The sequence below is a fragment of the Limulus polyphemus genome, unplaced genomic scaffold (assembly GCF_000517525.1).
Source record: "Limulus polyphemus unplaced genomic scaffold, Limulus_polyphemus-2.1.2 Scaffold444, whole genome shotgun sequence".
Lineage (NCBI taxonomy): Eukaryota > Metazoa > Arthropoda > Merostomata > Xiphosura > Limulidae > Limulus > Limulus polyphemus.
In genome coordinates, this window is record NW_013666054.1 from 289,190 (window position 1) to 296,006 (window position 6,817).

Consider the following 6,817-nt stretch of genomic DNA (forward strand, 5'->3'; position numbering starts at 1 on the left):
CCCCTTCCAACTCTTGGGCTACTCTTTTACCAACGAATAGTGGGATTGACCGTAACATTATAATGCCTTCAAGGCTGAAAAGGCAAGCATGTTCGGTGATGGCGATTCGAACCCGCGACCCTCAGTTTGCGAGTCAAATGCCTTAAACTAGACGAAATAAATTGAAAAATAATAAAACTAAAGGAAGCAGCATAAATAATAACTGAAACTAGGCGAAATAATTTGAAAAATAATAAAACTAAAGGAAGCAGCATGAATAATAACTGAAACTAGGCGAAATAATTTGAAGAATGCAAAGTAGTGGCAAGTAAAATAAAATAAACTAGAAACATTGGCAAAAAGAATACCAGAAGAAAAACTAATGAAAGTGGGAGAAGTAACCAAAGAATGAACAAGAACTAAATGAAGTGATTTTGAGGAGCAACAAAAACTAAGTGAAGTGACCATGAAGAATAATTGAAACTACTCTAAGCGATTTTTTTAAAATACAGAAGCTAGAGCAAGTTGATTGAATTGTTTATACGTTTGATTGTTTTTCTCCTTGAATTTCGTTCAAAGGTACACATCTCTAATTTTGAGGCGATAGACTAGAGAGAGATAGTTGGATAACACCATCCAACTTTTGAGCTACTGTTGTGGGATTTGACCACCACTCTTATGAAGCACCTACTGCCCTAAAGTACGAAGAAGATTTTTTTATTTTCGGTAAGCGAGCGAGAATAACGGAACCTAATATCCACTGTCCGGCACGCTAACCAGTGGAAAATAATAGAAACTGGACGAAGAAACCTGCAAATTATATATATAATATTACTAAAATTTTAAACATAAAAATGAATTTTAATTTAGGTATTTAAAAAATCAAATAATGAAATAAAAAATATAGGTACTAAAATGTAATCATCTTAGTTCATTCAAAGATGATATATTTTTTTCACAGAATCAATCCAATGTTATCACTTGAGTAAGAAAGCACATTACGCTAATATAATAACAAGTAGGCAAACAATGATTTATAAGCGTGAGGAAGAAGTTTATTGATGGTGGAACATACTACATGTTTTGACAGAACATTGGTCTGTCTTCTTCAGGTATGATCAGTACTAGCAAAACAAGGTTTATATGTCGTTACAAAGACAAAAGACACAGGGATTAAAAATGACTGAAATGGTGTCAGCAATTGACAGGATATAGGTAAAGGTCAAGTCTGGTCAAGTGTATAAACGGTGAATAGACCTTGACAAATACAGCTGATGTTGCTAAAGCCATTATCACGGTTTAGTGAGAGATCATTCGCTTTGATGATTTCTATAGTTTCTAAACAGTCTCTCTTCTTTTTTTTTTAGTTTTGTGTTGGTGTCGGAGAATAATTTCATCCCAAAATAGTTGTAACCTGTTTCATATTGATGTTATTTTAAAGCAGATATCTGGAACTCACCTCTACGCATGTGACCATGGTGTCGCTCAGAACCTTTGTTCTCATGAGAACAAACAACGAAGTGTTCGAGGTACAACGTTTTCTCTGTTAGATATTTTAGAAAGTGTTCGAGGTACAACGTTTTCTATGTTACATGTTTTAGAAAGTGTTCGAGGTACAACGTTTTCTCTGTTACATATTTTAGAAAGTGTTCGGGGTACAACGTTTTCTCTGTTACATATTTTAGAAAGTGTTCGAGGTACAACGTTTTCTCTGTTACATATTTTAGAAAGTGTTCGGGGTACAACGTTTTCTCTGTTACATATTTTAGAAAGTGTTCGGGGTACAACGTTTTCTCTGTTACACATTTTAGAAAGTGTTCGAGGTATAACATTTTCTCTGTTACATATATCACGACATCAAATATAACTCCTAAGAAATTTAAAGTGTAAAGGTTGTATTATTTATCAAAGGATAGTGATATTTTGTTTACGTAGATTATTTCAAAAGTATACACCATCTTATACAAATGACTTCTGCATTTGAGTGCATTACCAAATAGTATATTTTTGCAGCTTTTTCTGGTCATTAGCTCTAATTATTAGTATTCATATTGCCAACGTTTTCGTTTTATTTTGTTATTCTTGGTAAGTCCTCTATTTATATATGTAAATTTTATATCTGATATTTTCTAATATTGTGATATAGTTGTAGCATCGAAAAATATTTTGGAAGTCGTCACAAGCACCTTAGAACTAAATTCATGGAGAAGACTTGGAAGTCGTCACAAGCACCTTAGAACTAAATTTATGTGGAAGACTTGGAAGTCGTCACAAGCACCTTAGAACACTAAAAAGTAACTCAAGAGTGTGGGCGGTGTTAACTAGCTGTCTTCCCTCTAGTCTACTACTTCAAAATTAGAGGTGGCTATAGCAGATAGCCCTCGAGTAGCTTTGCGCGAAATTCAAACAAACTATTCAAACATTTATGGAGAAGACTTGGAAGTCGTCACAAGCACCTTAGAACTAAATTTATGTGGAAGACTTGGAAGTCGTCACAAGCACCTTAGAACTAAATTTATGGAGAAGACGGGATTGACCGTCATATTATAATATGGTGAAAGGGCGAGTATTGTCGGTGACGGGATTCAAACCTGCGACCTGCAGATTTGCGAGTCAAACACCCTAAACACCAAGCCATATCAGGCATTTTAGGATATTACAAACGATAAATATTATTATTATTTAATTATATCAAGTTATTTTTTCTCTCTCTCTCTCTCAAAATAACGCATCATGAATTATCTTGTAATTTTTTTTCTTGCATAAATCTCCGTCAATATAAATTGTGGCTTATCTCAGGCTCAACTTTTGTTCCCTTTTCTTTTCCAAGTGGCAAAATATTCGTTTCTCTTAGTTTTGTAACGTACTGTTATAAAACACTTATTATATTAACGAATTAAACAAACGTAAGCCCATCAAGTAACTTGTTTACTATCCTAAGTTTTATAATTCACTAGTGGAGTTCAAAATCTTTATATATAATAGAAATCTGGACATTTCTAAAAGGTATGCTTGAGAATGGAAATCATTTTATGATACCTTAATTTTCAAATATTATAATTTTTTCTTTTTTCTTATTTGAATAATGTGACCCACTTACTACTATTTTTTGCCAGTCCTTGAATAGTGGGCAGGTACCAGAGGATTGTAAGTTAGCTTTTCAGGATGCCTGGCATGGCCAGGTGGTTAAGGCACTCGACTCACAACCTGAGAGTCGCGGGTTCGAACCCACTTCTCGCCAAACATGCTCGCCCTTTCAGCCGCGGGGGCGTTATAATGTGACGGTTAATCTAACTATTCGTTGGTAAAAGAGTAGCCCAAGAGTTGGCGGTGGGTGGTGATGACTATCTGCATTCCCTCTAGTCTTACACTACTAAATTAGGGACGGCTAGTGCAGATAGCCCTCGTGTAGCTTTGCGCGAAATTCAAAAACAAACAAACCTTTTCAGAAATAGTGATAAGACTTGTCCCAGTAATTGTAGACCCATTAGTCTTAGATCAGTTGTGGGAAAAAGTTTGAAAAGTCTGTTAATAGATGCTTTGCAAAGTCATTTAACAAAGATTTGTGTGTTTGAGAACAAAAATCAAGTTTGTTAATAGCTGAATATCCAATCAATTTATGCATTAGCAATGGTGAAGATGTTGCCAAAAATAAGACTTATAAGGAAAATAAACCTTATACTTTCAAACATATATAGAATAACGTATATATATAGATGCACTGGTTACAGTTGAAGTAAACTCATAATCCTCTAGTGCTATTTATATATCAATGTGTAAGACTAGTTTGAAAAATACCGACATAGAATCTTATTACAACGAGTTATATACGCACAAAATAAAATTCTAAGAGAGAAAAATCTGTTTTACAAAATAAATCAATTATAGATATTTAAAAGTTATAAAGAGAAGTGTTGCTACAGTTATTTATTGCTTTGCTTTATCCTTACATCATAAGTTTATAATAGACATATTTATCTTGGCATAAAGTTTCTGAATTATACCTATTTTTGTCACTCAAGCTTGTAAAATCTGACAGATTTTTTTAGGATAAGTAACAATATACAATCGTAAAATAATATAAACTAACATGTTAAAGAAACCACTTAAGATTTAAAGTATTAAGGTACAAAAGGCACAATACCACTACTGGATCCCAGTATCCATATTATGGATAAGAAGGATAAGACTAAGTTTTTTCTTGGCTTAAATAGAAGGTCAACACGTGGCTTATCTTTGTTTACACTTAACTTTATATTATTAATAATCATTGAATGCTATAATAACCATAAATTTATATACATGCAAAGCAGCTAATAGTTAGTCTATAATAATATACATATACATGACTGATTAGATTTGTAATACTACAGGAAATGAAGATTCTTAAATATGGGTTTACAGAGCAGAAAAAAATCCTAAATTCTTATAACATCGTTTATATGTAATTAATAACTTTTATTATCCATCAGCTACCTGTAATGAATAATTTCTTGGTTAGGTCAGCTCTACCTGACAGAGAGAATGTGTCCAAGTTAATATAATCCAGACTTTAAAAGAGGGAATTTGTCGAAACATTCTCCAATTTATTTTCGAGGTTTCTCAAAGCTCTTTGAACATTGGTATACAAAATATATTAAGTACGTTAATATTTTTCACGTTCAATATAATATACCTTACAAAGGTGTATTTACAGGCACAAAACGTACTTGTTGCTTCGGCGCACTATGGCGTCCTTTGCTGTTAAAATATATTGCCTATAGAATTATCGTAAATCTAACAATTTTACGTTAAAATTAAAAAAAAGAGATACAAATTAAAAGGAGATAGAAAGCACTCTAAATATAATTCTTCAAATTTTATTGATAGAAAAATAAATTATCATAAAATTAATATATAGAATATATATATAATTAAGTAACGTTAAAATTTAGTATAAATATCTGTTTGATTGTTGTTAAGTGCAAAGTTACACAATGGACTACCTGTGCTGTGCCCAGCACGGGTATCGAAACCCTAATTTTGGCAATCTTTTTCTTAGTTTTACCGTTGAAGAATTGTAGGGTTGAGGGGATTTAAATGTTAAGAGAGAAAAAACTGTACACTTCTAAAACGCTTAGCTTATTCTTCACTAAAAGGTTTTAGCGTCGAGTATATCAAACAACTTTTTCTCTGGGCATATTTTTAGTGGCAGTCACATAACAATTCCATATGCTAACACGGATGATAGAGATTTATTTATTTTCGTGTCAAGTAAATCCACATTTTTCTACCTGAATACGTTATGTTAGTTTATTTTGGTCCAAACAGTCAGCGGTACGTTTACAGACTTACAACGCTAAAATGCGGGGGCTCGATTCCACGTGGCGGACAGAGCACAAATAGCCTAACGCGTAGCTTTGGACTAAAACAAACATAACAATGACTAAACAATTTAAAAATTTCTAAAACAGAAACTTTTTCGTCTGCTACCTACCTACCTACCTACCTAATCACGTCAGCAGAGCTAGCCCCTAGACGGCTCGGACATCCGCTACAAGATTTTTCCAGCTTACTTCACTAGTCTGTAGATATCCCTTTATAATATTCCGATATCTATATATATATAGATTATTTTATAAATGGTAAACATATCATGCACGTACTTAAATATCCTTTCAACGCAATTCAACCCAAAGGTAAATTATATACTTTATACGGGTTTTTTTTTCCAATTTAATTGTTCAGATTTTATATGTCCATGAAATGGACACAACATCTATAAACTTTCAGTATAGCCATATCCCTGATAGCTATAACTTTCACAAGAATTAAAATAACAACCACAAAGTTATATAATGTAATTCTTACTTTGGTCTACAGGTAAGTGTATGAAGCTGCCAAAGTAGGGATTATATTTGATAAATTTGTAATTGTGATTTTAAATCTTGTTTCATTACTTTTTGCAGCAGGATCCTTACTTCATTTTAAAATTTATAATTTTTAATGGTTTTATGTTATTGGAAAAATAGAGATCGTTAATTATTCGTAGAATTGCTATAAGAAGTATCCAAAACAAAATAAATGTCAAAATAAAAAGTAAACAAACATTAAAATATTTTGAGCATAGCTATTGCAATGGTTTTTACGCCAATTCTTTCGAAGTCTTAAATTTGATCAATATAACAATTAAAACATTGAATCTTTTAAACACAATTAGTCTAAATTATTATTGATATTGAAATGGATCGAACCATTACCAGTTTGTAATAGTAACTTGTTTGTCTTTTGTAAGTAACTTTGAATAGATAAATTACGTTTACTCTAACGTGTAAAAATACCCTATTTATCACAGATGATCTAAACACCAAATCGTATATAAATTATAGGTTGGTTGTTGGTAATTACACAAAAAGCTACACAATGGGTTATCTGTGCTCTACCCAACATAGAAACCCCGTTTCTAGAATTGTAAGTCTGCAGACATACCGGTGTGCCACTGGGGGTTTTAGGTTTAGGATAAGGATTTATAATTTTATAATTATTCACAGCACTTCTATGCTCATTCAATTTTCTATTAACATTTTTATTTTATTTATATTGTGTGTTAACTGTGGTGACATGTGGTAATAACTTACATGTGTCTTAATCGTTTGCCTTTTCGTTAGAATTTAACAAGTTTGTAGGACTGGGTGTTAAACAAGACCCTCTGGATTATTTCTTTGAAATATATAATTACTTAATTGTTTTCATATTAAAATTTTTCTTTGAAATATATGTAACACTTATATATATTTTTTGCGAAACTGTGGACAGTATTTCGCCTTATATATATCTGGATGGTTCCTAGTCATCCAAA